The 22,612-nt window shown below is 37.6% G+C and overlaps 1 long non-coding RNA gene across 2 annotated transcripts in view; it reads left to right on the top strand.

The window, feature by feature from the left end:
• Positions 1-704: 704 nt before the first annotated feature.
• Positions 705-22,612, top strand: part of LOC125643071 (uncharacterized) — an 87,149-nt gene continuing 65,241 nt past the window's right edge. For both annotated transcript variants that reach the window (XR_007358572.2, XR_007358573.2), the window contains exon 1: positions 705-843. This is a non-coding gene — a long non-coding RNA (uncharacterized LOC125643071). The remainder of the gene's footprint in view (positions 844-22,612) is intronic.

Here is a 22,612-nt window from a genome sequence, read left to right as displayed (position 1 = left end):
GTAGCCTCCTTGGCCCTTGTGTCACTTCCATCTGTGGCAAAGAAGAATTGGAGGATAAAGGAACCTATGGCTCTCTTCCTGCCACTGAACATTCATTACACAGCAGTGCGCAAAGAGCACTTTATGTAGCATCTCCAAAGCCTTGCTCCTCTCTGCACTGACCCCACTGTGAGACCCTGGTACCTGCAAAGGAGGGGGCAGGACTTAGAGAAGAAGAATATTGGATGCAGTTGAAACTGCTGGGAAAAATTAGGTAGGCAGAATGTTATTATTCATACTGATATTTATCCAGGACTCCAGTAAATATCTCAATATTGGCAGTGCTGGAAAGTTGCTGCATTGTTTAGGCCTTTCTTTGAGCTCATGATATTCCTCAGATATTATACAGATTAGAATCAGGGAGCTAGAGGAAAACCCTTAGTTTCATTGTCAATCCATATCTACCCGGTGACTTGAACAGAGCCCAGACTTTTCTAAAAGATCAGATAGGAAATTAATTTATATTCAGTTCCCTTTCTGGCTGCCAGCTGTCCTTCCAGCCATAAACTAGTGATCCTCATAAAGGCCTTCTGAAGAAACAGGTGGTTTCCTGAATAAATCAAGTTTTCCTTTCCTCCTTTCCTTTTGTCTTCCCTCCTTGACTAGTATCTTTGGTGACAATCCTGTGCAGTCTTTTTGCCAGCTGCTCCAGTCCAGCACTTACATCATTTCACCTTGATATTTCCCTCTGCATTGTTTCCTGTAAATGCTCAATATTGTGAATCCTGAGATGCCTCTGAGTGGCTGTGTGCAGAAGTTCAATGCAGAAGCAGAACTGGTTAAGGGGACATGCACCAAATTAAGGTTGGTTTCTTGCTGTAGGAATGGATTCATTTGTACATTGGAAACATTTATTTGAGTTTCCTTCTGCAAAAGAATGTGACTTACAAGAATGTACTGTTTCATATTCTCTTGTCTGTATAGGTTCAGGAAGCCTAGCTGAAGATGGGTAAACTGTGAGCATGTGGGTTGAAAGAAATAGGAACTACTGTGTTGTTTTGCTTGCATTAGACATTGTAAGACTTCAAAGAGTAAACTTTTTCTGCTTATACAGTGTAATATTTGTGTGACTGGGGTCCTAGAATTTATGGTGTTCTGATTTTTTATGTGACTTCACTGAGTAAACTGCAGGACCTTTCATACTTAGAGGCTAATTCTGCAGTCTTTCCTCCAATTAAGTCGTCTTATGAGACTGCTCAGATGAGTAAGTACTACTCAACATGAATAAGAGCTGCAGAATTGGGCCTTTGAAAATATGCTGTTTGCAGGAAACAAATGTCATTTATGACAGACTTCTATTGATTTCAATGGGATTTGGATCAGGCTCCTAAAGAGGGAAAAAAACCCAAACAAATCAACATAATCATTGTTTACCAAAGATTTGCAAATTTCATTGGTTTATTTTCCCTACAACTTAAATTTTAAGAAGAATTTTACATACAAAATATTGGGTATCAAATTGATTTTTATGTATCAACTCTGTGATAAACTGAGTCCTCTGCTTATAAATACTTTGAGCCTTAAAAAGCAATTTCTGTTGTGTCCTCCTTCATATTTCTCTCTCTTTCATTACCATCCACAAGGAAATACTTTAACTTCATGCAACAAGAAGCCTTTAATTCAGTCTAAATTTATATGAAGTACAAGCTCCATTAGGGTATAGAATGTAAAAAAATACCATATTTTAAAAATGACAATTAGATCATTTATATGTCTTTGTCTATTTTAAAATATATAATAAAACTTCAATAAATTATACTCCGGGTCATATCAGCATCTCCTCAAGAAAATGAAGTTAAATCTTTGTAGTAACCAGCAGCTTAATTTTCATTAGGCTAGCTATTCAATAATTAGTCATGCACCATAAATCAAGTCCCCAAGTCTTCTCCAGGTTTCTTAATTGAAAATTATTGTTTCTTGTCTCTATGGCTGAATGTGCAGCAAGTCTGAGGAGTGATAGATGCTGAATCCAGCACAAACAGTTTGAGACAGTCAGAACTTGATAGATCATTGCCCTGAAGGGGCTTGTAATGGTGGATAGGCTGTGAATTTCAAAATTAAAGGTTTGTTTTTAAAAATAGCAAGTATAAAAGCTAGATGTAGTTTACCAAATATGTCTTGACCTTCATCCACTTTTCCTGTTATTGCTAGTTGGAATCTAATTGTTTTTTTCTAGTGACAATAGTAATAAATACATCTTGAATATATTTTAAAAGTGAAAACTTTTTGTTTGGAATGGTTAAATAGAGTTGTTTTTGTTTTGTTTTTTGGAAAATCTCATTAACATGTGTGGAACTTGTTTCATTTTTGGCACTTTCAAAACCCTGAATGAAATGGTTATACTCATCTGACAGTCAATATGAAAGAACAGATGGCCTCCCAACTCTTGCTCCTAGCCATAAAATAATTTCAGATATGATGCGATTGTGGTGAAGAAAAAGACTTTCGCAAATTTAGAAATATATTGAAATATATAAATAAATATATATGAGTGTAGCCCTTTGTGATTTTACTTTTGACAGCATAGCAGTCTTTGCACAGAACTCTGCTCATGTTTGCCATTCTATAGATAAGAACAGGCACAGGGGTTTTCTGCCATTCATTGCTTATTTCCTAGTGACCTGACAGCCAGGATCTTAAGATGACCACAGCAGGGAACAGTGTGAAATGCACCATAAATTTAAATACAGGAATCAATAGATACTAAAAATCTGGGCACAAGATCTTGCTGAGCATTTCAAAATCACCTGTGCAAATATATGGTTAAAATCTTTTCTAATATTTATGCTCCGAGAAACAAAATCAAGACTCAGATTTGATCAGTGAAATTTTAAAAGTTTAAAAATATTGACTTGTATCTTGTCAAAGGATAATTTTTAGTATAAATTGTTATTCAAACTCTGCAATACTTGTTTTGCATGAATTGTTATTCAACCTCTGTATTCAAACTCTGTTATTCAAACTCAGTTACACCGTCACAAACTTATTGATATCACTGGGTTGCACTGATGTCAATGAGAAGGCCTTCATCCTAGTTTCTAGGCCTGATCCTGCAACCCTTGCTCTTCTAAATAATTCTTATTCATGTGAGTGATGATGCTGTTAAACCAGTAAAGGTTACCCAAAAGAAGAAGGGGTGTATTCTGAAAAGTATTTTAAAAAGGCATTCCTCTTGTCTTGCTTGATCAGTTGACAAGAGCAAAAGGGACAAATGCCTACTTTTGCCAAAAAGTTGGGATGGCCAGGACAAGGCTAAGAGACTGTCCCGGCCAAAACAGGACATATAGTCACCCTACCTTCAAGGATCTATGTGGCAAGAGCCACAACTGTCAATTCAGGTAAGCCACTGTCCTATGGAAACTGGTTACACCAGACAGCTATAGGTCTTTTGCAAAGCACTTTGGGGTTGGAAAGTTTACTGTTGGGGTCAAGGTTGTGCAAGTTTGTGAGGCAGTTAACACTGTCATTTACTCCTAGGCAGTTGCCATAAGAAAAATTCCAGAAATAATAGGGGTTTCAAAACTGTGCTGGGGCCATCGGTAGCACTCATATCTCAATACTTTGCCCACCATGAGGGGCAACTGAGTATGTGAACAGAAAAGGTTACTATTAAATTGTTCTGCAAGGCTTAGTGGAACGTACAGGCAGGCTCATGTATACTGGAAAAGTTTATGATGCCAGGGTATTGAGGTGATCAGGATTATAACTGAAGGGGGGAGAAGGGACTTTATTCACCATAAATGATATGGTTCTGTACAGTGCGTCTGGGTCAACTGTCATTTTGGGGGACCCCGTATACCTACTCCTGCCTTGGCTCACAAAACCATACACCAACATAAGTGACCCTGGAAAAAGGGAATCCAGATATAAGCTCATTGAAGAATGGTCATAGAAAGCATGTTTGGTAGGCTGAAAGCTTGTTGGTGCTGCCTACACACCCATCTGGATGCCAGTGTGGCAAACACCATGCATATAATCATCGCCTGCTGAGCACTACGTAACATTTATGAGTGTACTGGGGAGTGCTTCAGTCCCTAGTGGGCTGACGACAACTCTATTTTTCAAACTCTGTACAGGAAGCCTGATCCCACCCACACTGTACACTGGTCCTGGTTCCCAGCAGGCAGGGGAAAACAGGGATGTCATATGAGCACACATCTTGGAATAGTAGGGAGGCAGATGATGACATCTGTGTGTGCTGAGAGACACTTTCACATCCTATAAAGCTGCCATAAGGAAACACTGGTACATATGTATGGGCTATATAGCATTGGGAGGGATTTATTCCCCTGTATTAGAAGGTCATTAGCGACTTGTTCATGTGACATTGCATATATTAATGCAATGGATGTGCTCTGTTCTAAATGTCTTTATCAACTTGGGGTTAGGTTTGTGTTGTGGAGGGGTTGTCCAAGTTGTCCAATCTATTTGTCTGTAGTATTTACACTTCTTTAGAAGCCCCTCTTATCAGGAGAATGTAAACTTTTTTTAACAAGCTTATGACTGTTTGCTTTAGGGGTGGGAGAGTATCGCAACAATTTTGGTTTTTTACTTTTTATTGTCAGCAATGCCAAGTGCGATAAATGGCTGTTACAGCACTAATCCCTGGCATGGCTGTAACTGCTTAAAGTTTCAGGGTAGGGAAAAGGGGCTATTTTGGTATTGGCAGAGACTATTATTGCCAGTGAATTCCCTCTTTCTTATTGTTCCTTGTTTTTTTATTTTAAATATAGGCATTAAGACATCAATCGATCCTTTTTCTGTATTTCAGAGATCTGCTACACTGAAAAACAGTAATGCTTTCTAAAACACATAACATATCTCCTGCATTTCTATGGTATGCCCACACCCTGAATACTGCATGCAGATGTGGTTTCCCCATCTCAAAAAGGGCAGAAAAGGGCAACAAAAATGATAAGGGGCATGTAACGGCTTACATATGAGGAGCAATTAATAAGACTGGGACTTTTCAGTTTGGAAAAGAGACAATTAAGTGGGATATGATAGAGGTCTATAAAATCATGATCGGTGTGGAGAAAATAAATAAGGAAGTGTTATTTTATTCCTTCTCATAACACAAGAACTAGGGGTCACCAAATTAAATTAATAGGCAGCAGGTTTAAAACAAATAAAAGGAAATATTTTTTCACAGAACGCAGTCAACCTGTGAACTGTCTTGCCAGAGGATGTTGTGAAGGCCAAGACTATAACAGGATTCAAAAAAGAACTAGATAAATTCATGGAGGATAGGTTCATCAATGGCTATTAGCCGTTTCAGGCCAATGCGGGCTGCTGAAAGCGGCAGCTAGCACATCCCTCAGCCCACGCTGTTTCCCGTAGCCCCCATTGGCCTGGAACGGTGAACCGCAGCCAGTGGGAGCTGTGATTGGCCAAACCTGCGGACACTGCAGTAAACAAACTGTCCTGGCCTGCCAGTGGATTTCCCTGATGGGCCATGTGCCAAAGGTTGCCAGTCCCTGGATTAGATGATCACAATCATCCCCTCTGTCTTTAAGTCATTGGTTTCAGGGACCTACAGTTTGTGTCACTGTGCAGCAATTTAATCTAGCCCAATGTGGGCTTTCAGTTTGTAAAGTTTAATGTTTGTAAAGACATAGTCTTCAGTCTTTGCTACTTCACCTTCTGCATGAAGGTGGGGAATGGGCTGGTTTTGATTCTAGCCCTTTCTCCTAAGGTGCTGCCCACCCCCTTCTCTCTTGCCAGCACCACTCAACTTTTTGGGAGTTGTGCTTCCTGACAACAGCTCTAGAGATTTCAGGCCAGGAGGTTTCAGGAACCTTCATTCTTGCAGTACCCACTCTGGCAGTGGTCAACAGAGCCTTTTACAATGAAGCCTGGCATCCATATTGCATGTTCATGGTTACTGAACCATGATGGAGGTAGGCTGTTCTCAGTGGTGGCAGATGACAGAATAAGGAGCAATGTTCTCAAGTTGCAGTGGGGGAAGTCTAGGTTGGATATTAGGAAACACTGTTTCACTAGGAGGGTGGTGAAGCACTGTAATGGGTTACCTAGGGAGGTGGTAGAATCTCCATCCTTAGAGGTTTTTAAGACCTGGCTTGACAAAGCCCTGGCTGGGATGATTTAGCTGGGGTTGGTCCTGCTTTGAGCAGGGCGTTGGACTAGATGACCTCCTGAGGTCTCTTCCAACCCTGATATTCTAGGATTCTACTGCTCTAGGGGCCACTCCTTCCCTCTTGGGAGGATGTTGGCTTGTCATTTAGTACAGAATGGAAGTACAGAAAAGTTGAATGCCTGGAAGTACAGAAAAGTTGGGGTGGGGGCTCTATTTACTTTGAGGTGCTTCCCTTAGCTTCTGGGGCCTAGGCATCTTCCCTACAACATGTAGTTGTCTCTATGAAGGGTCTCAGTGTATCAACTGCTAATTGGATAGCTCCACTCTGGTGATTATAGAATGTGGTATACTCCAAATCTAAGACTCATACCCTCCACAATTCTTGTGCCAGAGCACACAACCAATCAAAAGAGAGGCAGGAAGGGAGAGTGGTATCGTCTACAGGAAAAAGGGTTGAAGGAGGGAGATTGCATTAGGCTGAGCCCCTAAAACTACCAAAAGCCATGAAGTTGTGTGGGATGCCGTTTGGTCACCATCACTGGTATAAATATAATACAATATTAATGTAAAGGTTGGGGTGAGTGGTCTTCATAAGCAGAGCGAAATAATATTCAGCAACTGGCCATCTACTTGCTATTCACTTCAGAGTTTAAAACAACTAATTCCAGATGTATGCCTACCTCAGTCAAAGAAAGACCTGTAACAGTCACCAAGAAAAAAGGCATTTGTGAGGCATTTATGAAGTAACTCATCAAATCTTGAACTTGATTATGTATCTGTATTAGAGATCTTTATTAATAATCTAAATTGTTCATTTACACCCAGACTGAAAGAATAGCTAGATAATCCCTTTACAGGAGCAAACCAAATCGATACATTACAAGTTACAAGTCAGGACATGCTGTGGTGGCAGAAGGGTTGTATTCAGTGATGTGCTTTGCCCACAACTTCATAAATAATTCTATGAATCCTCACCAAATGGAGAGCTCTGAGGTTCTCTGTCCAAATAGTTCCAATGGAAAAATGAGATTAATAGATTCCAAGACCAGATGATTTGGTTCAGAGTTTGGATTGAGTAGCAGATGAGGCCTATTTTCCTGTTCTGATTGAGGTGCAACCAAAATCTCCTAAATCCTGCTGCTCTAGAAAGGTTTCCCGTATTTGGGGCCAAAACCTGATTAAAAGAAGTTGCAGAATTTCATCACCATCAGATCATCTTATCTTTTCACTCTGGCTTTTGGGGAGTAGGGAATCCCTTGAGATATCACAGGAGACCGAAATAGTCTTTTATCTGTTTTGCTGTAATGATTAGCTGGTCTGGTTATTGCTGGTGTGTGGCAGAGTTTGCTGCTGGATTGGTCTGTCTGCTATGATTTGTGTTTTGAAATTAATGTCTCAGGTGGCTAGAGCTTGGGATACAGGCACCTTTGTAAATTCTTGAGTGCAAAGAAATACAAAATAAATAAATAACCGGACTTGAACCCTAAACAAGAATTGGTTTTGGAATCAAACTGCAATCTAAACTGAATCTGAATCCAGAACATCGCTTTTTCAGGACATCTTTATGCAAATCTGGATGGTCCTCAGATGCTCAGATTTTAATACTTGGCTAAATATAGTTAGCTTTACTGTCAAATTTGAATGGGTTTTCAAAGTCAATAGGTCCAGTCCTACACTGATTAAATGTCTAATTCAGCAACATTAACTTCAGTAGGAGGGGGATCAAGGCCATGAGAATATCTCCCATATCAAATCAGAACTAAATGTATGTACATTTCCTCTCAGCAAAATATACCCCCAACCAGTTTTCCTTTGCTTTGCATCACAGACATTGTAGCAGTTCAATATACCTCTTCCTCTCCTTATCTTTTTCTGTGTTCAGAGATGATAAATTCTTTGGGGCAAGAATCTGTTGACTTCCATGTCTGTGAAGTGCCCAGAAGGCTTTTGAGTACTATACAAAATATAAATAAATTTATAATGAAAACTATTGTCAATATGCTACTATTCATACAAAAAAGTACCTTGTTATCAAAATCTGGGATAATTAGTATGTTCCAATCTAATTTAAAACAACCTAATTAAATACTGTGAACCTTGACAGATTTGAAAGGTATCCAAATTCTTTTAAGGTATTTACGATACTAATATTTAGAGATTAGGTTTATGCTGTAAACTGCTGCTGTCTGGTAGGAAAAATGGCTTCCAATAGGGAAAAAATGTCAAAGCTTGCTGAAAGATATTGGCTACTTTTAAAATCTGTGGGCAACAGTTTTCTGCTCCAAGGTCAAACTGTAGTCAACACTGATGTCAATAGATGTGAGCACATATCAATAATGACTGTGGCTCAGTTACTAGTCCTTTTTTTTTTTTAACCTCTTGGCTACAAGGTCATGGGTTCAAGTCTCACACAAGGACTTGGGTTGATTCTTAATTCTGACATGGCAGTGCAACACCACAGAGGTGTTGAACTGTTTGAGATATCGACCTGCAGATGAGATGTTAATCCAAAATCCCTTTTGCCTGTCCCTGTTGCCTGTCTAGGCAATATCTCCATGACACTTTGTGAAAAGAGTAAGGATAAGCCTACTTCCCAGCCAAAATTCTCTGTCTCAATAAGACAGATTCTAATCTCCAAGTCAGAGTAGGAGCTATTGTTAACAACACTTAATGGCTGTTATTGCACTACTACTACTGTATTTAGCTAAATCCAGTGGAAACACTGTCAAGCATTTTAGGGTACCCAGAGTATGAAAGGCCAAATCGAAAAACCAAAATCTAATGACAGGTTTCAGAGTGGTAGCCGTGTTAGTCTGTATCAGCAAAAAGAACAGGAGTACTTGTGGCACCTTAGAAACAAACAAATTTATTTAAGCATTAAGCTTTCGTGGGCTAAAACCCACTTCATCGGGTGCATCAGATGCATGGGTTTTAGCCCACAAAAGCTTATGCTCAAATAAATTTGTTAGTCTCTAAGGTGCCACAAGTACTCCTCATTCTTCTTCCAAAATCTAATGTAGTCTTCTAATTTCTAATGTCTCTGTATATATGTGTGTATTAGACATATTTAGAAAGTTGCACATGAATTACATTCAGCATACACACAATTTTATTAATACTATGTTGTGCAATTATTATCCTCCATGCCTCATTCATACAGTTTTTATGCCATTTTGAAATAAGAACTCTGCATTTAATATCAAACATTCTTTATTAATGAAACACATTGTTTAGCTTGTCATGTTGTAGTGATACTGTTCTGTAAGTACTTTAAGCATGGATACTCTGTGGGTGTTTTCTTCAAAGCAAACGGAAAATCTGGGAAGAAACATGTTTCCACTGTGTATGGTTAAAAATTAGAAATAGAAAAAGCTGGTTACAACGTACTATGTATATTGCACTGTTTAAAATGCCAGCTCATGTGTTATCTAGTAATTAGCTGCATATCCCTATTATTATATATTTTTCTTCCAACATAGATTAGAAGTGTCAGAGCTAGATCATGAAGTATTCATGCTTTATAAGTGTTTAGGTAAATAAATGTCTCTGTGACAATCTCCACAATGAAGTGAGCTGTAGCTCACGAAAGCTCATGCTCAAATAAATTGGTTAGTCTCTAAGGTGCCACAAGTACTCCTTTTCTTTTTGCGAAAGTTTCTTTTATAACTCTATATTTAGCGTTTGCACTGAAAAGGCTATTAGGTAACTGAGTTTGGGTACAAATTAGAATAATTTAGGATTTTTGCATCTAACAAGTCTTTTTTCCCTAAAATTAGAAGATTATGAGTGCTTGTTATCAAAAGAGACCACTTAAGAAAATAGTCAATTGAGAAGTAAAACTTCAAAATACCCCCCCCCCTTTTTTTCTGACTATTCTGCATAATATAAAGTGTTTAAACTCTTTTTGCAGCAGTCCTGCTGGCTTTCTGTTGCTTGATATTCTGACCATCTTTGAACCCTTGAACTCTGACAGAGAGGAGGGACTTGGAGAGGTTGTCATCTGATCTATGTATGAAGGCAAAAGGAATAGCTTTCCCTTTAATAGCACTCCTTTCTGCTTAACAGTTGGTGGGAGATTAAAATGATCTAGGTGGATAAGGCAGGTTAAAGGTCAAGGGACACCACAATTTTTCCCCCTGCATGTCAAAATATAGAAAGGTCGTTAGAAGTTAAAATTTTATGTCCTTTCCCCAAATATTTCAGTCTATTTATTCTCTAATTTTTATAGTGAATTCCAATTCTTCAGGGGACTGGACCCCCACCAGGCTACTGTCCAGCCTGCATAGTCATCAGGTGCTGACATTCTGAGTTTCAGCCATATTAATTGCTGGATAAAGGCTATAATCCCCTTGCTTTGAAGCTGAAGGCTGATTTTTAGGCAGTACTTCAAAAGCAGCACACAACTGAAGAGGCATATTTCCTTCTAGCACTGAATCAACATGATTTACTCTGTTTGCATTTGTCTACATAGGCCTTGCATATTTGGCTGCACAACAAAAAGGTGCGATCTGGCTATAATACAGACCAAGGAGAAGTTTTTACTATCCTGAAGTTGATAAATGACCTCATTTGAGACATACCATTCCAGATCTTTGCTTTAAGCATCATTAATAAAGTATAAACTCCTATATCATACTTTTGTTACCAATGAAAAATCTTGTCTTATGTGATTTGATTTTTTTCTTCCCCTGAAACATCATATTAAAACGATAATTTAGAGTCAGTCTGATTCCTAAAGCCTCTCTAAATAAAGGCTGTGTTTTTAAAAATGCTAAACCTTCTCAAAACACTGTTTTAATATCTTAAACACTGCAGCTTCTTAATTAAATAAGACTGTGAACAAGAACTTCATATCCAGCAGGAAATGTCCTTTATTAATTAAACATATTGTTTAACGTGTTTGCAAAAATGCCCATAAGTGCAAAGAAATTTCCAGCCAATATGGAACGTTTTATTGGTGTGTATTTCACTTATGGCTTTCTATCTACAAACCTGCACTATAGGGACTTTCTCATACAGGATTTGCCAAGTATACTTAGTGTTATGTTTGAGAAAGATTAACAGTATTTCAGATCAAAGGAGAATCCTGCTGCATGGTTTTAGGAGATTGTCATTCTCTCCCATTATGGCTCATTTGCACAAGATTTTCATGTAATATTAGCCATTGTTTTGATGGCAGTGACTTGACATAGAGACAGGGCCAAAATGCATTGCTGGGTCCTAGTCAGTCAGGCTGGGGGGTATCTTGGTCCCAAAGAACTTGCCAATCATAAAATGCAACTCTTATTTCAGTTATGTTTAAGCCTTTATCAGGTGGAAGACTTTTGCATGAGCCTTGATTCCAGAAAAGAGCTAACAATGGTCATTTTTATTAGCACTTAGATGTAGTTTTAACAAGGCAAAGTTTTGATTAGCATGAAATGCACACAGCAAATTATGAGTAGTTTTGGTGAGCGGTGTACTCCTAGGGCTTGTTTGTTACTTTGAAGTAGACAATTTATTTTAAAGTATTTCACAAAGTGGGAAAGCCTCGTCTTGTAGTAACACATGAAAATGTATTTATCTTAATATTTACATTTAGGAACCTAGTTTTAAGCCTCAGATGTGGTATATATGTTGTATTGCAGAATGTTTTAGGATCAACTGAGTTGTTAGTGAATTGCACACACAAAAAAGTACTTCTAGAATACTTTTCTTCAAATCCTGGCTTTCAGCTAATAATTGTTGGGGAAGGTCAGATTACATTGGCAAATAAGAATTAAATCACACACATGCACAAAAAAAAACTATGTTAAAGCAATATTTAGAGTCTGATTTATATCCACAAATACATTCAGAACTAAGCCTGTTACTTTGGCTTTAACACATCCCGCAGTGCTTAGGTTGTGCAGGGAACTCAAGGCATTAACAGATGTGAGATATCCCAGGCCTGATCCTGTAATTCTTACTCAGGCAAAACTCCCATTGACTTCAGACATGGATTGTGGGATGCCCACTCACTCTTCCCTCCAAGCTAAAGTACATAGGTGCAATTGTGTGAGCAATTGTGTGTGCAACTTTTTCTTTACTCTTTTGAGGATTGTAATTTGTTCTTTCTACGGTGGAAAAAAACCCCAAGAACAATTTTTTAATGGAAATATATAACACGTGGTACATTATGATGGACATGATGGACATCTGAGACATTATTTACTTGGAAGAAGTAGTGGCTCCTTTCCAGCAGTTACATTTTCCTGTGACTCAGTGTGAAGATACAATGTTAAGATATGCATATATAAAGTTCTGAAGAAAAGTTATTGCACATTAGCTGGCTGTAAAATGTAAACACCAGGCATCTTTCTTGTTCTGTATGTTTGTGTGTATCTCTAGTCAAAATTGTGGGCAAACACCTGTAATATTTCACTGTAAATGTCCGAGTACTTTGGAGATAAGGAAATGCAGAAGAAGAGCCCCAAAATAGTATATTTGGATTTCTTCTGATCCTTGCAATTAAAAATTGTTCCTACAATACTTATATCTATTTTTTTAAATGATATGTAAGTTTTAGGATGGAAGAAACATTATAGCCGAATTACAGAGCTTTCCCAAATGGGGGTTATAATGAAAACCCTGAAAAACATTTAAGTTTGGGTATGTTAGGTGGCACTCCATATTAATTTGTTGCATCAGGGTTTACTTTAGTAAACTCCATCACATAAAATGGAGTGTAGAATTTGTGTAAACAATTCCACTGATATTTAAGGGAAACTAAAAATATGAAGCATCAAGCTTTTAAACAAATATTTTTTCCCCTCATCAGGAAATGCTTGCAAAATACATGAACAACAGCGCCCTCTACATTTGGAAACCCTATGATGATTAAAAACAGACTTTACTACTTGCAAAAGGGAGCCTTTTTAATTCAATAGTAGGCAGTTGCAGCAGCTGTTTTGGGGGGCCGAGGGGTGTTATGATGTGTTTCTAAGAGGTATGTAGTATTATAAAATTACACATTACCATGTTTTAATTAGAGTTACAAGAGTTCCCTTAGTATAGTAATAAAAATAATAAAGTGTACAATAGATGTTATGTTACACTTTTCTATTCCCTAAAACATAGTTTAGATACACAGTATAACTTTTTTGAAAGGGAATATATTGCACAGCATTGTTTGGCTTTTAAAATATTTGCACTCTATTCTTTTAACGTTATTTTTACTATTAAGATACATTTTATTTAGAAGCATAAGTATTAATTTCCTTTGTTGATTAGATATATAGTTATGATATTCTCGGAATATGCAGTAAAGTCAGGGACTGATCTAAAAGAATGTCTATGTGAATCTTTACACATAATGACTGAAATTAAATTTGGAGCTAATTGTAATATTTTTGCAGATCTCAAAGTGCAATTAGCCAGGGAAGTATATGCTATTGATAATTTCATCATTTGAACAATGCATTTTCATGTTATAAACACTACACAAAGAAATACACTCATTCTTCCTGTGTGAGAAGTTTTTATATGGTATTTCTTAATCAACAACAACAACAAAAATCCTACTATCTCTATAGTCATTTAGCATAATTGAGATGCTAATTAACTTAGTACTCTCTGAGTATATAAATGTAAAAAGTATGGGATGTTGTGTAATTTTAAAGTAGCTATTTTAGTTATTTTCAAACTGAAAAAAATATTTTCTTTAAGCTAATGGCAGTGTGCATTTTATTAACAGTGTAATACATAAATATAGAAAAATAAATGCAAAACATGTTGAGATAGCTAATTTAAAAACAATAGTATTTTTAGCCCTTCAAAGTCCGATATACTTTAATTCTTTATCATTATATTACATCTTGCTTAACTAAATAATTCTTCCTTTTAAATATGCAATTAGCACCTAATAGCTCTTTCACATAGAAAGCAAGATTTAAATGTGCTCAGGATTCTTTTTACATTGCACTACTTGGAAAAATATATTTCAAAGGAATAGCTTTACAAAATTGAAGTTGTGTGGTTTTTGTGTGTAAATGGAATGTAAGAATATCAGTGCTTAGGGTGTTGTATTAACACAGACAAAACTTACACTTTAAATTTACTAATTTAAAAAAGAAAAACTGTCTCTTTGGCTAAACAATTTAGGACAGTTAGAAATGTCTAAAATCATTACATTTCTGCAGATCTGCCATAGAAACGTAAGAGGAATGTAAAGACATGTCTGAGTATTAATATAAGCTTAGATTATTGCAGTTATAGTGATTTAAAAATCAAGCAACAGTAGTTTTTTGTTATAGTTCTACTTTTATGCCATTTAGGTTGCCACTTTGAAAAATATGAAGCCATGTACTATATTTACAAAGACAAAGCACCAAGGGCTCTAAGTATCACTGTGTTCAGTTTAAGAGCAAATTAAAAGAGTGGAAGAATGGTACAAATAATTGTTTCATATGTTCTTTGCTTGTGACTGCTGTAATCATCCAGGCTGATTTACAAATGTAGACTTGTAGGTTTCTCAGCTTCCTGCAGTGTAGAAGACTGTTACTTTGGCACTCACACTCATGCCCTTGTAATCACCACTCAAAACTGTGCCCTGGTACTTCCAATTCCCAGTCTCTTGATTGAACACCTCATTCTGTGCTAACAAGGTGTCCAAGGTATTTGAACAGGGGCTGCACTAGGAAAATTGTTAATGGTTTTGCTTATTAAGAGTTGCAGCACTAGTTTTGGTAATTTGGTAACTGTCTAAATTGCAAGTTGATTTTTTTTCTCCCTTCATTTTAAAGAATGATGCTAAAATGGGAGACGAGTGACATAAACAGCTACAAACCCCCAGAAGAGTGATTAAATGGCTGCATTTGTATTAATGCAAAGATTTGTTCATAGGGTAAATGGTATCATTTTATTTCTGAGATTATATTTTAAAGTTATTGACAAATATAAAACAAGTATAAAAAGAAAACATAATGAAGAAAGATACACAAAAAGAGAATCACATCTCTGTGAAACAGCCTAAAGTTCTCCCCGAAATTGTTTTAAAAACAAACCTATTTCATTAGATAGTAACAAAAAGTCACCAAGAATTCCTATTGGGCTTTACTGGGACCTTGCAAACACAAGGGTGTAAATCAGGAGTAAGTTTGTTGAAGTCCAAGAAGTTACATCAGTATAAAACTTGTCTAAGTGAGATTGCAAGGAGGCTTTAAGAGTCTTAAATAATCCTCCTGAAACAGTGTAAATTAAGAAGAAAATATCTTATGTTCACAAAGGGCCTGATCCTGCGAACCTTAATCAAACAAAAGTCTCATTGACTCGGAGAGGAATTTTACTCAAGTAAGGAGTGAAGGAGTTGTGCCACAACACAGGAATATAGACTAATTAAGGTACATTTTACAAAATACATCTAAGGAATTTATCCACTTATAAATTTGTCTCACTTGAGCTTTATTGATTTACTTCCAGGGGCTGTTTAAAATTATAAACATCATCGGGTCAGATTCTGTTCTCAGATACATATCTTATACTCAAAGTAATTCCACTGATTACTCTAAGAATTTGCCCTGTGGAAAATAATTTAAAAATGGGGGTGGAGGTTGGAAAGTTACTTTAAGAAGGAAATAAAAAAAATAAATGTGTTATGTAGGTTTTATTTCCCTACTAAAGTTTAAAGTTATCACCAAGAACGTGAGATCTAGTCTCTCTCTCTCTCTCTCTGAATTAAAAGTAGTTTCAGGTATTTCCCCTGTCCCGAATCCTCCTGCCAATTTTTGTGATTTTACAATCACATATATCTAATTTTAAAAATGTTTTTGTCTCCTCTGCTGCTGCCTAAAAGACACACACAAACACCAGAGGAAAGTGACTGACTATAAAAAGGAAACACTAACACTGCTCATGCAAAAATATTGTCAAATGCACACAGTAAAAACAAACTGAAGAGAGAATTTTTTTCTAATGTCTCTCCATTACAGTAGTCTTAAATGTTCCTTGTTACAACACTAGGCAAAGCATTTTCAGGCAAAAGTGGGCTTTTTAAGTTGACAATGTCCTTTTAGGTTATGGGTCAAAGTTGTTTACTGAACAAGCACCAATTTAAATTGAAATAGGAAAAATGTAAAAAAACCCAAAAAACAAAAAACAACAACATTTTTTTTGCAATGATAGATATATTAACACTATTTGGCCTTTGCAAAAATGTTCCAAACAGCAGGCAATGCTAATCTAATTTAGCAATAGGACAATCCCAGTCATTCCTTCTTTAATCAATGCTTTTTTCAGAAACGTATGCCAGTTACAAAATCAGTGTTCAAAAAATCACTCTCTCCACTTGCTGGCATATTTCTCCAAGGTACACATTTTATTTTTTAAAGGTGTGTGTGTGGGGGGGGGGAGGGAATAGAGGGAGGGGCAGCTGAATTAATTGGACAAAATGAAAGCATCATTTTATTTACAGTGCTGATATATTTTGCTTAGAAATATTGTGTGCATAAATATGTCCACGTTGTGTACTGAACAAAACATTTTATACATACTGTAAAAGTATAGCACAATCTGTTAATTGCATTCAAATGAAGGAATTTATTACTTTTAAAAGCAACATAAGTATTTTATAGTAATTTCTGGTTTTGTTTAGATTCCATTTTTTTTTAAAGAATATGAATTTATATTTAACTGAGGATGGAAGTTGTGCTAATGTGCAGAAGGCAAAGGGCTATTTTAATATGATTTATGTAGTAGTATTCTTCTATGTGCCCATTTTGTTCTTCTTATCTGACTGTAACAATATGGTGGTTGCTAAAATTGTAGTAATAATTTCCTGGAATCAGAGTCTGTCTGAATTTCAGTTTCTGATCAGTTTAGTTCTGAACTAGAAAGCGTAGTTTTTTCCATATACTTGTTCTGTTGTTCCCATGGAACTGAGTGTTTAGATAAAACTCCACCCATATAAATCTGAAACTTCTCTTTCTGAGCTGTTGAATGCCGACCATGACCTGTGCATAGAAAAATTATAGAAATAATGGCATCCTACTATGTACGGAGTTTTTTTTTCATGAATCAAGCCCAACATTATTTAAATTAATTCTGGTCTCATCACTTTAATACAATATCATTATTGTTCTTTACAAAAAACAAACAAACAAATAAACATAAAACAAAAACCCCACAGCTCATGGACATAATAGCAATACCTGTTTGACCTGCTTTCCCCAATTTTTTTTGTCTTTATCAAAGAGCAAGAATTGCAATGGTTCCTGTTCACTGATAATTAGATTTATTCAATCAGTATAAAAAGATAGTGTGTAAAGTGTACAAATTACTAACCATTCTATTGTTTCATGGATCACAAGACTTAGTTTATTTATTTTTACCTTGAAAACTCAGTGACTGTGGAAGTAATCAATGAACAATTCTATCAGTCAGAAATCTTTATGAAAAAAATCAAAATTCTCATCTAATTATAGTCCATCATACATCTAAGTATTATCTGATTGCACTTAGTCTATATGTTACCCATAAAGGACACTTCATTTGAGGTCCGTCCTAACCGTGCCAACACAAAACTTCCACTAAAAGTGAATGCAAAATACCAATGCTGACGTACTTCCCCAACCATATTCCAGCTAACAGAATGATTACAGGATACTGTGCAATAGCTACGGTCTAAAAATTTTATTTTGCCAGTACTTCCATAACTGTTGTTTCCCCTTTGCTTCATCCAGATCTAAATTCACTCTCCAGGTCCTTGTCTGAGTACGTAACCATGGAGTGATGTGTGGAATGGGGAGGGAGAAGATATTTTCTTGCCAGGACAGAGAGCCTATAAGGGCTGCAACAGCTGGTGTAACCCTAATGTGGTCCCTTTTTCAGGGGGAGAACGGGAGGGTGTGCATAACAGATCTTCCATCCCAGCCCCTAGCTGCACTCCATTTCCATGTCCTCCCTGCATGCTAGTGGACAAGGAGTCCCAACAGGGATGATCTCTGCTCCGTTCAGATGGTTTGCACCCCAAGTCCATCCTGTTCAGTGGCACAACCATGGTTCCATTGTCAAAGGAAACTTCATGGCCCTGGATTAGGGGCAGTATGTGCACGTTAATCACAGACACACTGGAACAGAAAAGGCTGCCGCTCTATCCTTATACTGCAGCGATTGCTACTGCAGTTGAAAGGTACCTGACATACCAGACTAGTTGTGACAGAATATATGACATTCTTCCTGCTGTCATATAAGTCAATGGGAATTTGCCATTGACCTAAGCAAAAGCAGAACCGGGCCCTCCCTTTTCTCACTCCCCCCCCCACTCCCCCACTCTTTTCTCCTTGAGAAAAGAATGAATAGGGACTTTGTGGGCTCAAGTAGTCAAGTTAAGCACTCGGTGATGTTCTCGGTGCTGAGAGGAACTAACCTTCAAGGCCACTTCCTTAACACAAGAATGCAGGATAAAAAAGGGCTGGACTTTGGATAGAGTGTGTATAGGTCTGAGGAGAGATAGGCTTAAATCTGACCCTGCGCTTGCAAATGAGTCACAGAGGTTTGCACTCCCATGTTTGGCCTAACTCTCCTACAAGGCAGGAGTAACTCAGAAGTTACGCAGAAATTCTCTATTACATGATCAGGTGTCTTGGCATTTCCTATCCTGCTTGTCACTTTATACTTTGGGCTTATGTGTGCAACCATCCACACACGCTCTGCAAAAGATGGAGCCCAAAGTATTAAATTGTTTTCAAATTGGCACTGTTGATTTTTAAATCCCTGGACAGTTTACACCCTGGCTATATTCAAGAACTCCACTTTCCAAGTGAATTTAACGGTAGTAGTGGGAGAAGTTCCATGAAGTTGCAGGAAATTGCTGCATGACTAATTTCAACTATTTTGGTACCTCCTCCATCTTGGAAATACTATTTTCAATAATGTTGTGTACTTTAATGTCTGAGCAATTAGGATGGCCTGTGTATTTCCTTAAGGGGGATTGGTGACTGGCCAATCAGGGATGTTCACTTAAACCTTTTACAATAACTCAGAGAACTCTCGCACTCCATGCACGAATAACTATTTTATACCAGACTTATTAACAATTCCAACTTTAAATATAAACATAGTTCCAGTCACCACTACTGAACAGATGGGGTATAACTCATCACAATGTTGATGTCCACATTTTTCTTTGTTATTGCTTAAAATAATTGCTCATTTTACATGCTTTTGCAATCCTTGATGAGACCATCTAATTTCCTAAAGGATAAATCCATGTTTTTCGGAGAGGTTTTAAGGGGGAGGAGTCAGAGCTACTGTTGCTTTTGCGTTCAGCTTGTTCCTTACTTCGAGTGGCAGTGTAATGTCCAGTCTGTGCCCATTTGCAGTAGCCTTTGCTTTTCGGATATGAATTATGGAACGCAGAGCAGTATGGGCAAAAGTCTCATTTCATATCGACAACAACAAGTACAGCATGAGCCATTCATGTCCTCAGATAAACTGCACTGTGCTAGATTAGAGACACTCTGGTACCTTTATAGGAAACATTTTAGAAGTATTTTTGGTCAAGAATCATTGTAATATAGGTGTAATACTGGTGAATCTATCAACTGAAGAGACAAAGAGTTTTTGCCAGTTTGCCAGATTTTTTTCTAGTATTTTTTAAGACTCTTTAGTTCTCTCTCCTATGTATTTGACACTGTTCTTTCCTGATTTTAATCGAAAGTTACTGTTGGTTTGAGTTGCATAGATGTGATAGTGGGAGGAGGGCACTGGAATTCCTTCTTCTCTTTTGCTTTTGCTTAGTGTGCAGTGTGGAGGGGCAAACGTTGTCCCCTGTAAAAGGCTATAGCAATATCTGCTGCTGTATGAGCTCCCAGAGCCTCATGCACAAGGCTTCTGCAGCTTCCTCTGGGGCAGAGTGCCTTTCTTCACTGTGGTTTAAAGCTACACTCTGCCTTAAAGCTTACTGCTTAGATTTTGTGTAATTGGCTTTGAATGAAATTTGCCTTGCTACCCCACTAGTGTGCAGTGGAGTAGGACAGGGCACAGCAGCAGGGCAAAACTGTTTTCTCTTCACTTCTTGCATATTGGGGAGTTTGGGGATGGAATATTGCAATACCCCCAGTGCCGGCTGTGCCTTAAAGGCATAACTGAGCTCTAAATACTTTGATTTCATTCATGATATGTGGCATGGAAGCCGCAGGGTCAGAGATCATTAGCTAAATATCATCTGTTTATATAATGCTACATTTAGTGCCCCAGCATGTATAACACACAAGCCAACATTACATAACACATTTGTGGTAATGTTACTTCTTTAGGAATCTAATCCATAATTTAATAGGCCTCACTAGTAGGATTTTTTCCTTGCTATTCAGTCTAAATTGTCCTTTACTTATTTTCATCCTATTATTCCTAATTATACCTCACTTTTACTACACCCAGATACTCTCCTCCATTAATGTACATAGCCCCCAGACTACATGTCCTGTAGTCTCCATTTGGCCAAGCCAGACATATTCAGATTTTTAAATCTTGCTACTGTGAAACAGAACAAGAAAATGGATCAGTGTAATAATTTAGGGTTTACTCCTGCTCTGGCTGAAATTAGTAACACAACACCCAATTGGAGCAGACTCAGATCCTTTGCTGATTCCCTTTCTGGCATATTCAGTGGCTAACACATATCTATCTATCTATCTATCTATCTATCTAATCTTTAAAAGATACATTTTATATTTGGTGAACTAAAAGAAAAACTTAAAGAAGGGAATATCTTTCAGCAACAAGCATGGAAATGTGGATATAGAACACATGTTGGAATTCCTTGAATCCTGAGAAGAAAAATCTGAGCCATACAATAAACCTGGACTATATTTATTTGTGTCTTCTAGATAAGCAATTTCCATTTGATGTTATCTCAGAGATTGGATTATGGAAAATTGAGAATAATGGGCCGTATCATGCCTTCAGTCCATGTGCAGAACTCACACTGATGTCAATAGGCGTTCCCTTCACAGACTGAGGCCCATATATGGCCCATAGAATAAGACAAGATTTTTCACATATATAACGACAAAATTAATGGAGCGTTTTAATCCATTTTAAGATCTAATGAACTACACCCTGATTTAAATAGAAATTAAACAGAGAGATGTCAATAGACGTTGATGAGTTTCCACATGCAGATGACAAAATTCCTGCCACCACCATACAGCTTTTGAGGGATAATGGTTCATAGACTCTGAAAACACATTTACTCAGAGCATTATTGATTAAACATATATGGAGGCTTAAATGTGTGAATTATACTTCAGTGGTAACATATAATTTACACATCCAAAATTGGATCTGTTTTGGAAAGATTGAAGCATCCCACATGATGAGCTTCAGAATTACCTAATGACATCCAGTTTTAAATAATATTAGCCCCTTTATTCAGTTCTGTTATTTGCAAGAAAGGAATTATTTGTACGTTCCAAGGTGCCAGAATTCAGATGAATCATATCAAATCTTACTTGCTTAATGCAGTTAGTTTCACCCAACCCTGCTACCAATTTAGCCCTATACAATAATTTGGGAGAGAGCTTGTATTAAAGCTTGTATGCAATAACCAGGGCCTGGGTACTCCACAGTATAAAGGGACAAAATTCCACAGCAGCAGCTTCTAAATTCTGCAGCAGCACCCCCATGTTCCATGGCGACATTAATTTATTTTAGTGCTATGAAACATCTTTCATTCCCTTACCCCTACCCCCATGAAAATGTACATAACTGTGGCTATTAGTCGAAAATACCCTTTGACATAACCTATTTGGATGATTATTTTAAGTGGGATTATTTGCAAACGTGTTTTAGATTATACTCTCCAGGCAGCCCAGCTCCACTCCTCAGGGTTTAGCTTTCATGATGTTGTCCAGGTGACCCAGCTGGCTTCAGTAACTTACCTTCCTCAGCTTACCCAGGCCTCAGCTACTCCACTGATCTCCAGTGGGCCTTGCTCAGCAGCCTACACTTCTCCCCTACACCCTGGCTGCAACTCCATTTGCTGGAAGCTGGACTTTATTTCTTGTTCCACAATATTCTGCTGCCTAGAATAGTGCGGGGTTGGGGTGCACAGTAATCCAATTAATGCCTCCTTGTGTGGAGACTTGTGGAATCAGAGCCAGCTACAGGCAGGACCTGGCATAGCAGGGAGAGAGAAAGGAGAACGGCTGGTGCCTACCTGCTGCAAAATGGTGAATTCCATGGTACCTTGGAAAAATGCCAAATTACAGTCTAGCACTGCAGAGTCCACAGGCATTCTTAGAGCTAGTATTTCAGGCTCTCCAAGGCTCAGGCAGAAGACACTGCTTTGGCTGGTTCATATTTTTGAGATTTTGTCTTTAATCTTTAGGGCTAGTGCAATAGGGGTGCCCACCCCACACAAGCCCTGAGAGTGGGTTAACCTTATATGCTGCACCTGGAGGGGAACCAGGGATTGATAAATGAAACCTAGCTAGGGAAGGAACTAAAACAGGATTA

Source organism: Caretta caretta, chromosome 9 (assembly GCF_965140235.1).
Source record: "Caretta caretta isolate rCarCar2 chromosome 9, rCarCar1.hap1, whole genome shotgun sequence".
Taxonomy (NCBI): Eukaryota; Metazoa; Chordata; order Testudines; family Cheloniidae; genus Caretta; species Caretta caretta.
Note: the sequence above shows the minus strand (reverse complement) of the source record. Positions and strands in the feature narration are given on the sequence as shown.